We start from the raw sequence: 12,391 nt of genomic DNA on the forward strand, positions 1-12,391 counted from the left end.
GCACTTTTCCGACTGAAAATAATGGTTGAGAGACAAAAAGAGGAAAGGACAGTGGTGAGATTCCATCTGTGTTCTTCAGCCTTGGATCCCCTGATGATGTTGCACTACAACTCTCATCATACCTATCCAGCTTAGTCAATGGTCAGGGATGATGGGAGTTGTAGTCCAACAATAGCAGGGGACCCCAGATTGAAAAACACTGAGTCAGGTAAATTTAAAGTCTGGACGTAATGGTCTGAGGCTTCGGGTGGGAGGTTCTTTAGATTATAGTGTGTTCTACTTTACTTCAAAATATGGTAAGATAGCCCTGCTGTCTTTGAGGTCCCCCTGCTTATTCTGTTGAGTGGGGTCCTAGACATTTGCCCCAAAGTCCTGCTCTGATGGCATCACTGAGCAGGGAATAGGAAAATAAGCAAGTCTGAGGTATCGGTTCTTTCTGTGGGGTTATATAATGACATTATGTAATGAAACAGCAGGAGACAGTTCTGGAAGAGAAGCAAAATGGCAGTTGGTTCCAGACAGGCCAGGAGGTGGCGGCTTGTGACCACTTCCTAAAGACTGATGAAAAATTGATTAGGTAGGAATACTGTGTGTGTGATGTTTAGAAGTCAGCTTATGGGCTTCAAAAGCCTTCAAAAGCCTTCAAAATTACTGGTTGCTGTATGGAATGCATGGCAAACTGCTTTCATTGCCATTTGATACCTTGCATCAAGGTATCAGAAGTGTGCTCTTTTTAAAAGTATACATTTTTGAAAGGTTGCTTATTGGCATGGGAGAGGAATATATAAACAGCTTTTCAAAAGGGAGAGGAAGCAGTTTATATGTCTCCAGTGGAGTGGACAGTGATGCCAGGAGGAGCTCAACTGGAAGCCGAAGTGGCTTTGATTTCAACTGTCTCATTTAGGTAACAAGCATAGGTGCAGTTGGCCACTGTTTTATTCTATGGAGATCCAGTATGCACTGAGCATGGATAGCAGTGTTAACCTGTGTACAAGCCCCCCTGTTCTGATGTTTGAGGAGGCATCCTGGTGCTATTTGAGCCAAGTTGGGTGGGGGCAAGATAGGGGTGTTATTTCTCTTCCTAGGGCAGTCCCATCTCCCTAATGCAAAGACATATCAGGCAAAGCCAAGCAAAAAAATATTTTGCTAGACCCTAACAGCTTCTAGATCCTTTGCGGGGAAGATCTGTGCTGCCCAATTCAGTATGTTCCCAGGGAGGAACTTGGAATGTAAATAATATATACTTCATATCCCTTGACAACAGACTCTATAAGCTGCACCCCTCGCCCCGCCCCATAGACTTGCATGATCTTTTGATCTTTCAATCCATTTTGTTTGGATAGGAGTCTGCACTGCACCAGAGCTGCTTGTAAACAACTTTCTTGTACAGTATACAAGTTGCAGGTCTACCCACTTAACTCTCCTATTAAATTAAATAGGACTGAAAAGGGTGTTTGAGTTGCAGCCGCACCAATTATGGTTACTGATTTAACATTACATACTTTACATTTACTAGGGCTAATGGATCATTCTGTAGATCCTTCTTGAACAACCGCATAAATGTCCAATAATGTCCAACTAATTGATAAGGAAGAAATTTATTAACAGGTTTGGAGAATCCCAACAGATGTGAAAGTACTGGCATTAATATGGCTGATTATTTGCATTCTAACCTCCGCTGTGTATCCCTTAATTTTGATGGAATTAGAACTTAACATTTCTCCAGAACTAGAATCCTGAAAGCCTTAACCACCTGTCCAGTTTTACATTGGCTTACATGTATTTCTTTTTAACTGGTTAACTAACAGTGCTTATAGTTATTTGTATAGGTCTCCATCATAGGCCATCATAGTTGACAGGCAGGGAAAAGACAAATGTGATAAATAGTAGACAATTATGTGTCCGAAGTGCTGGACAAATTTTTATACTTTTATGTCATGATTGCAAGTGCCGTCAATGTTTTTGTATATTATCATGTGAGCACCTGCAGTGGAATCATTCAAATTAGCGATGAAACTAGAATATCTGCACTGTTGAAAAGTCTTGTTTTCAACCTGTTTAATGCCACATTAGGCAGATTTCATCTTTCAAACAAGTGCTTAGCTTAGGAGGTCCACTCAGTTGTCATCTGTTGTTATTGCTCAAGGCACTGTCTGCTTATTTCCATCAGAGCCAGACATGTGAGCATGGTAGCAGTACTGTGCCTTGTGATGGAGCTGTCCTTCCAAGGCAGGCACTTGAGCTGAACTGCTCATGGCAACTAGGCTACCAAGTGTTTCCTCTAATCTTCAGTAATAGAATTGATGCTGCACGCTGTTCGATAATGTTCAATCCTAAAACTGCAACATGCTGATGAAGGGCAATTGTAGCACTGTAGTAGATCTGGAGACAATAATTCTTTCAAGCGTAGTATTCTTGCTTAAGCTAAACTAAAGCACATAAGAGTGCAATCATGTGATGCCTGCTCCATCTGTAAGCTGTGTGTATGAGCAGCTTCTCATGAAGGTCTGGTGTGTTTTTCTTTGGGTTTTATTTATTTGGGTTATTTTTAACCATGCTGTTGCAACTGTTTATTTCACCTGGTTAGCTATGGCATGTAAAAATCTCAAAGGCATCTAGGCACAGAACCTTTTGTAAACTGGAAGTTATTTTCTTGCTTTCTGCGCTACAGAGAAGTCTATAACTCTGTATCTGCTTAACTGAGAATAAACCCATTCATCTCAATTGCACTTACCTATTTAACAGAATTTATATACTGCTTAATCATCCATAACCTCTAAGTGCACTGTACAGGCAGGTGAGCTAACAAACACCATTGTGACTTACCACATTTTGTGGACTTGTTTATGAGGTTGAGGCTGCAAACCATTTTGGGCAAGAAGCTAGGAGTTTGATAAATATTAATATAGGGGTTTTTTTTTTGGGGGGGGACACTTTGTAATTGTGGTGGGGTGGAGGAAGTGGAAACATCTCCAGGTAGCTACCAACCCCACTTGCTTGTGTAACTTGGGCCAAAAAGAGCAACCACCTGGGATCTGTCACTATTGTTTAGCACTTTGCTTGTGGGGGAATCACTCTTTCTTTGCATGACAATTTATACTTTTAAAATGAGCTACAAACCTAACATAATTTGGATGGAACTCTCTTGCCCTTGTTATCATAGGGTTTATTTTTATTTTATTTTAAATAACACTGAATGTGTCCCATTTCTAATTTCTTTTAGCAGAAATGTAGCCCAGCTGATTCACATTCCCATCTCAAGACATCCCCCTTGTTTTAGGCACACATCTAATTTTATGATGGTGCATATTGTTCCCCATGTGCAATTGTGTAAATTTGGTTCTGCTTTTAGTCTATAGGATTAAAAAAATGGCTCTATATCTATGCAATCCTGCTCACCTATTTCAGATCCAATCCTTCTGATAGATGTTCTGTTTTCCTGTTTAGCAACTTTGCTTTTTGTAAAATGATCAGGTGTACAGCTTTCTCTGAATAAAGTCTGAATTACAAATTCCAAGTATATAGCATTTATGCCCTCCAATGTGCTGTTTTGGAAAATCACAGTAGCTACCTCCAGTGGCCAAACCACGAATAAAAACACTCTGCAATACTACTGAGCAAAAAAAATAAAAAAATAAAAAAAGTTTAACAGATACCATTTTAATTCTGCTTCTTTACTAGATAGGTCCTTGCATGGGTTTCATAACATAAGAATTATAAATTAAACCTGACAGTGCTCTTGGACATTGAGGGCATCCTGAGAAAGGTGGAATCTTTAATTCACTGGTAGGCTTCATTCTCACTCTTTCTCAACTTTCCATCATTAATATGGGTATAACACTAACATTGGCCTACTTTACAGGGTTGCTTTAAGGATTGCTGTATGTGAAATGCTATGAAAATTCAGCAAAAGTGAATACTTGATGCAGTGACTTCTGTACTGGTGTCTTTTTCCAAACAGAGCGTATCCTAAAACCTCTCAAGCAAAGTATCATGCTGGCCTATCGATTTAGGGTATTGCTTGAACTTTAAGCATTTTTTAATGTCACATTGAATATTTTCCAATGCGCTAAATTTATACCCCATGAATGTTGCTTTGTATCTCCTTAGCAGTAGTAATTATAACACAGTATTGGTGTGTGAAGAATGACAAAATAATGACTAATTTATATTTTTGTTTCACCAGCTAAAAAACCTCTTTAGTTAAGCCCTTTGTCAGCATCCACTTTTGTTTCTCATAGAGTCAATGCAATGTAAGGAGGCTGACAGCTTGAAAAAAACATTCTTACAAATCAGCAAAGCTGTGAAATCTCAGATCTCTCTCATGCCCACAGCACAATGCCAACTTGAGCACATCACTGGGCAATTGCTCAGTGTTATATGTTGGTGAGATTCCATAAAGGAAATCACAGACCTGAACTTACAAGATCTGAACAGGGTAGTTCATGACAGATGCTCTTGGAGGTTGCTGATTCATAGGGTCGCCATAAGTCGTAATCGACTTGAAGGCACATAACAACAACAACATGTTGGTGAATCACCAAAATTAGCTGCTGGGTCTGAAGGATTTCTTGGACGAGTGAAGTTGCTGTTTATGTTCCACCCTGTGAGTCACATCCAAATTACAGCCTTCTGGATTGGAGAGCAGTGTGTGTGAGTGAGAGATCACGTTTTGAGTTTGAAGGAAGTGAAAAGAAATTCTAAATGGCAGGGTCATACCAAACAAGGCTGTTTCGTCTGCTTAGCTGCTTCATATGAGTCAGGCTTCAAGAGGGTAGAAGCAAATAGGCAGCGGAAGCCATGCAGAAGAAAAATGTTAAAATTAGTTGACCCTGAATATTTGAGAGCGAATGGTTTGACATACAAGCATCCTTGTCCTGTTGTGTTTTTCTTGTGTGTGTGGGCAGATGTCGGTAGTCATAGCTCCAGGTCTGGGGGGGCATTGGGCAGGCTGCCTTTGGTGTGCCCCCCTGGGGGCACCTTCCTCCAGCTAGTACGTGATCACCATCATGTTAATTAGACTGACACACCTTCCAAGGAGCACATGTCAGGAGCAGTTTAACACTGCAGCACCAGGAACTTTTTGCTATGTAAGTATGTTGTGGGTGGAAAAGAGTATATTCCGAATTCATATTCTAGAATGAGAAATATATTCCTCCAATTTTGAAAAGGGTAGTAATAGTGTAACACATTCTGATTTGTTGCTGTTTCCTCTCATGCACCTCTCTGACCTCTCTGTTTGCCTGTCTTGTGTACCTGAGTTAGGTTTTCTCATTGGAGCAGGCAGGCACTATTTCCCCCCCCAGACAGTGTAGTTCCAGTATAGCCTCAAGACATACAACATAATTTTTGTTTTGTAGCTTTGGATGTTGCACAACACAGCCTGGTCCAGACAGCCTTTCTATGCTATAATTTACAGTGACTCTTTTGTTTCCCAAGCAGGATGGGCAAGTCATGGCTTGGGTTTTTTTTTTTGGTCACAGGCATAAAGCCAGAGGGTGATGAGTACAAATTCTCTGGTGTGTGAGAAGTGAGCTGTTTTCATTCTGCAGCATCGTTCATTCTGTTTGCAGCAAGAGAACAGCTCCTTTGGATAACAAAAGCCAAAGTTAATCCTTTATATGTAATGAAATATAATTTTCCATTTTCATGAAGACAAGTAACTCCTGAATCTTACTTTTGAACTTTCTCTCCTTTTAGGAGGGGGTGGAGCTTTTTTTCCTTGTCCTTCCCTCTCCATCTTGGGTGACATCAACAGCAGAAAGGACACTACTTCCTCAGTGGTGTCTTTGGGTTTGTTATGGCTTACCCTCCCAAAAAAAGCCACTGGTGTTGGCCACATCTGATCTCATGTAAGGCAAATGAAGACTTTTTGATTGATAGCATGTAACTGACTGCTCTCCCAATCCTTTATTTTTTTATTTAAAAGCATTTCTAAACCACTTATGAGCAGTATACATAAATACGAACAGAAAAATAGTAATATAAAAACAGAAATCTAGTAACATGGTCAAATTTTAAGGGCCAGGAAAAGACACAGTAATGGAAATGTCTTTTGGGTCACTACCCTGTGATATTCTGGAAGGTGGAGTGCCATGAGTATTTTCCCTAGATAAGAACATAAGAGCCCTGCTGGATCAAGCCATCTAGTCCAACATCTTGTTCTGCACGTGGCCAACCAGATGCCCATGGGAAGCCCGCGAGCAGGACCAGAGCACAATAGCACTCTCTGGTCTTGTGGATTCCAGCAACTGGAACTCAGGGGCATACTGCCTTCAACAGTGGAGGAAGAACATAGCCATTGTGGCTAGTAGCCCCCGATTGCCTTATCCATGTATTTGTCTCATCCTCTTAAAGCCATCCATGTGTTCATGGCCATCACTACTTCATGTTGGAGTACTTTCATAGTTTCATTATGTGCTGTGAAGAAATACTTTCTTTTGTCTCTCTTGAATCTTCCAACATTCAGCTTCAGATTATCTAAGTGATCTTAAAGGTCTATACAGGGGCAGATGGTCCTTCAGGTAACCTATATACTGCTTCATGTATTTATATATATATTGTTCTTAGTGATCATTGCTTAGGCTCTATATGGTGTTTTTATTTTAAGTGGGGTGATTTTTAATGCTGTAAACTAGTGATGGCCAAATTCTTCCATGAGCACCCTATTCAAGTTTTGATTTGATAAAGAGCTTGGCAACTGAGCAGTTTCCCCCCAAACTGGAAAATAGCAATTCAGACACCATGAAGAGTTCACGCAGCTAAGCACTTTCCCTTAACTCCCAACTAAGCACCTCCCCAACCTGCACTGTGCACCTTTCTGACTTGACTACTGTGGTGGTAGCAGTGGGCAAAACAGCAAGGATGGCTCTCTCCCTGATATCTGCTCAGATGCTGCTGTGGTAACGCCCAGGGAACCTGGGTCCTTGATGCCTTTTGGATGGTCATCAGGCCCCTTGGAAGCTATATATTCCAGGGCTTCTAACAGCTGAAATGCTACCATATCCAGAACTCCCTCCTTGCAGCCATTTCTCCAATGCTAATGCCACCAAGAAAATGAGCCAGAGAAAAACTCGGGCCTATAATGTGTGCCTTGTATTTAAGATGTTACCAATAACCAAGATTAGTTTTCTGAATCAAGGAATTACAAGCCCTCAAGAAGGGCTATAGCTCAGTAGCACAATACCTGTTTTGTTCAATTCCTGGCAATTCCAAGTAGAGCTGGGAGAGACTCCTGTCTTACATTTTGGAGACCTGCGGTCTGACAATACTGAGCTAGATAGACCAATGGTCTGACTTGGTATAAGACAGCTTCCTACACTTCAACAATACTGTTACTATCAACTTCCTGAATTGTTATTTCAAAGTGAGATGGGGCCATACTTTATTATATAATTTTAAAAACAAGACTATTTGGGGTCTACAGCAGGGGTAGGGAATCTGTAGCCCTTCAGATGTTCTTGGATCAGTCACACTCAGGATTAGGTTAGGGCTCAACGGGAGTTGTAGCCCAGTAGCATCTGGAAGACCACCGCTTCCCTCTCTGGCCTACAGAGAAATGCAATGTGTCGGAAGTCACTGGGGCTGCATTTTCCACTGACTAATTTTTGCAAAGTTCCTTCATAAAAGCTGACAAAACAAGTTGAAGGCAAAGAAACAGCTGAATCACTGTGCATTATCATCCATTTATATTCTTACTATCTGAAAGATCTCAAAGCGGTTTACCATAGAATATACAAGGTACAATAAACACCATATCAAATTAATTTACATAACAAAATACATGAACTCGCCACATATCAAGCACATCCGAATGCACACATACAGCACACACATGCAGTCTCACAGAACTTTCTCTCATACACACAGTCAAACACTTGTACATATACAGACAGATATGCAGAGGTGTACACACACAATCAGCATTTCCATCCCCCCTCCTCTAGGGGTGTGGAGTATCGGAAATTATGTTATTCTGCACAGAAGTATTTGTGCAAAGTAAAAGGCAACATTTCCATCCACCCAGTCCAGCACTGGGATGGAGAAAAATGCTGCCTTCTAATCTTAAAGAGCAGGTAGAAGGCTTATCTCTGATCTCAGTACTGTGGTGCTTAGCACTGAGATCCCTCTGACCGCTCCTTAGAGAAGATCTCTAAAGAGCAGGCAGAGGGATTTTACCTGCCAATTGGGAGATAAAGCACTCGGAACAGAGACAGACCTTTATTTCCTAGATTAGAGCAGAATATAAAGATATGGGGGATGGCTATAAGCTATTGATGGACCTAGTTTGGATTTGTCTGAATCCTCCATTCCAATTGGTATCAGGGGGAGGGGACTTTCATTGGAACAGTGCAAATTTCAAACATCCACCCACCCAATCAATATTGGAACTGACGTAGGGGGCAAAGAGTTAAAAAAAAACCCTGATCCCACACCAGGATCCTAAATGGGACCCTTTCCCCTGCAATGCAAATTGCAGACACATAGTGGGGATGTATGTATATGTGTGAGTGAGAGAGATAATGAATGGCAGATGTAGGTAGCGGAAGTATGATATGAAGGATAGAAGACAACGGATGTGATTTTCACACATCCCACAAAAGCTTTTCACTAGAAAGTTGGTGCAGCTTAGTGGATAAGAGCACGAGCTGGGATATTTCTAATTTAAATATCCCCTTAGACAAGAACTTGCGATGCAGCCTTTCGTAAACTAATAGTCTTAGACAAACCACATGCTGCAGGTCACTCACTCACACACCCTTCTAACTTAGGTGTTGTAGGTATTATTGCAATAATGTAGGTGTCATGGTTTGAACACTTGAAATACTATGTAAACTCCAAATACAATAATAAAATTTCACACACACTCTCTCTGTGCTACATCAAATTTTTGTTCCCCTCACGTTTTTTGGTTGAACATTTGCTTAGAAAATGAACCTGAAAATAGAGATGAAAATTATATCTGCGTAAGGAATAAAATCTGTTAACACTTTCAGTTTCCTGGAATACCGTTTCAAACCCTTCATTTGGAATTATTATCCACATTTGTGTTCTCATTGGCTACAAGTTATGATTACACCACCACTCTTTTTTATTGCCAGCTGGAGGAACATCTTTTCAAGATGTACATAAACTTACAAGCCGTTTTTCCAGGTCAGCCAGAAATATGAGCTGCTTTTTGATTCACCACTAGATGTCCCCAGCACACAACTCTTTTCAACATCTACTGGCCAATTCTTTCGCAGTCACGTATTAAGCGAGTGCCTACTTTTGAGGCAAAAGATCATTTCTTGATTTGATAGTACATCTTACTACAGGTAGCATATGAGCAACTACAGTCACTCATATACTTTAAAATAATTGCAACTATTGCTAATACTTTGTTTTATTTTTTATATACTGCCATTTATATACTGCAACATGGGGCTGGTGTACAACAACAACAAATGTTGCTGGCCATATATACTATGGACAGATTTAGAGTAGTAGACAAAAACTGATTAAGTTGCCACAGATTGCCAATGATTGTGGCAACAATTGTAAGCACATACATGTGTGTTTAGCTGTAGCCAGTGAAGTTTAAGTAAATGGGTCATCAATGGTGTTAAGCAAACTGGTATCAAACTGAGTGAGGTATACGCTATGCTCCTGCTGTTTCACACCATAGTAAAGGCATAATGTTTGTATCGTATTCAGGCTAATGACATGACACACAGTTCCTGAGACTGTACCATTTCAGCCTGCAGCTGGGATGTTTCTCCAAATAAAAATATTCCTACCTATATAAAATTAGCTTATCAGCAATGGACTTCTAGTCTAATCTGCTTGATATGTTAGTTTTCTATGTGCAAGGCATTTTTAAAAAATAAGCTGCTGTTCCCCTAAACTCTAACTCTTTGTTTATGTGCAGCAGGCCCATGGCGGGGGGGGGGACTAGGGGTCCCCTAGGTCCCCTAAATTCTATTTTTTCTTTACACAAAGAAATTTATTACAGAAAAAAATGCCCCCCCCCCGAAATTTTAGGTTGGCTACAGGCCTGATGTGCAGGTATAAATTGGATTTAAGAGAGGCATTTCCTGTACTCAGGCTGACATCTTTATTTTCAATCAAAGCTTGCCCACATGCTGTTCAATCAACCCTTATTTACTTAGAAGTTGTCCAGTTGCATTCAGTTTTGCATGTTGTGTTCAGTTGGGCTTACTCTTTAGTAAGGGTGTTTATAATTATTGCCTTAGTGATTCAGACAGGCAATTATATACTTATGGCAAGGAAATTTATGCCCTGTAGCACACCAGGAAATGAGATGACCAGTGCTCATCTATCTCTTTCCCAATTAAGTGAATCAAAGGTCCACTTTTGCTGCTGAGTAGGATATCCAGCTCCAGGAATGAACTGCAATGCATTAGTTATCCCATCCTATTTTTGCAAAGTGGTAAAGGCCCTTTCACACATGAAAGACTGAGGCTCGGATCCTTTTGTCAGCAACAAAGACAATGGCACTTGCTTCTGAAAAGACGTAAGAACATAAAAAGAGCCTGCTGGATCAGGCCAATGGCTCATCGAGTCCAGCATCCTGTTCTCACAGTGGCCAGATACCTATGGAAAACCCGCAAGCAGGACCTGAGTGTAAAGAGCATTTTCCTCTTCTGCAGTTTTCAGCAACTGGTATTTGGAAGTATATTGCCTCCACCTATAGAGGCAGAGCATAGCCATCATGGCTAGTAGCCACTGATAGCCTTTTCCTCCATGAATTTGTCTAATCCTCTTTTAAATCCATTCCAGTTGGTGACCATCACTGCCTCTCGTGGTTGTGAATTCCATAGTTTAACTATGCGCTGTGTGAAGAAGTACTTTCTTTTGTCTGTCCTCAATCTTCCAACATTCAGCTTTATCAGATGTCCACTAGTTGTAGTGTTATGAGAAAAACTTTTCCCTATCCACTTTCTCCATGCCATGTATAATTTTATACACTTCTATCACATCACCTCTAACATGACATTCATTAGATTGTACCAGAAGGCTGCAACCATAAGCACACATATCTGGAAGTAAGTCCTACTGAATTAACATTTGAGTAAAAATCCACAGGATTGGACTATAAACCTAATTCATAATATGACACCTAATGTCATATAGATGCAAAACTAACAAAACTGCTGCTTGAAAGCTCATTGAGTGTAGATTTGCTGAACATTTATGCAAGAATCGGTACTGTCAACTAAGCTCAATAAATAGCTCACATGTCCAAGTTCCCCTACAGAATCTTTATATGCAAAATCCGCCATTTTTGCAACCTTCCCCCACTCCCCCCCCCGACCTGATGGTACAGCCCATAGATGGGGATGGGGGATACTTGGCCCAACAATACTACATGCAAGAAAGAACTTGGAATTGTTGTTGATCATAAGCTGAATATGAGCCAACAGTGTGATGCAACTGCAAAAAGGGCAAATGCTGTTAGGCTGCATTAACAGAAGTATAGCTTCCAAGTCATGTGAAGTACTAGTTCCCCTCTATTCAGCACTGGTTAGGCCTCAGCTTGAGTACTGCATCCAGTTCTGGACACTGCACTTTAAGAAGGATGCAGACAAATGAACAGGTTCAGAGGAGGGTAACAAGGATGATCAGGGGACTGGAAACAAAGCCCTATGAGGAGAGACTGAAAGTGCTGGGCATGTTTAGCCTGGAGAAAAGAAGACTGAGGGGAGATATGATAGCACTCAAGTACTTGAACAGTTGTCACACAGATGAGGGCCAGGTTCTCTTGATCGTCCCAGAGTGCAGGACATCGAATAATGGGCTCAAGTTGCAGGAAGCCAGATTTTGACTGAACATCAGGAAAAACTTCCTAACTGTTAGAGTCATACAACAATGGAACCAATTACCTAGGGAGGTAGTGCGCTCTCCAACTGGAGGCCTTCAAGAGGCAGCTGGACAGCCACCTGTTGGGTATGCTTTACCTTGGATTCCTGCAGTGAGCAGGAGGTTGGATTCGATGGCCTTATAGGTCCCTTCCAATGCTACTATTTTATGATTCTATGAAGAGCCTTTTCCAACTTGTATCCTCATTTGTAGCACAAATGCTTTGAACTACATAGGAACATAGAGCGCTGCCTTATACTGAGTTAGACCATTGGTCCATCTAGTTCAGTATTATCCACACTGACTTGGCATCAGCTCTCCAGGATTTCCGACTGGGATCTCTCCCAGCCCTACCTGGAGATGCTGAGAACTGAACCTGGCACCTTCTGCATGTACAGCAGATGATGTTCTACCATGGAGCCACACAGCCCTTCCCCTATGACCTACGCTGCCTGGCCTTGACAGAAATTGCAATAGAACTTCAGTGACAGCAGGCCCCTTAGCTGCAGGACCACCAGCACTACCTTAA

Source organism: Rhineura floridana, chromosome 5, assembly GCF_030035675.1.
Source record: "Rhineura floridana isolate rRhiFlo1 chromosome 5, rRhiFlo1.hap2, whole genome shotgun sequence".
NCBI classification, from domain to species: Eukaryota; Metazoa; Chordata; class Lepidosauria; order Squamata; family Rhineuridae; genus Rhineura; species Rhineura floridana.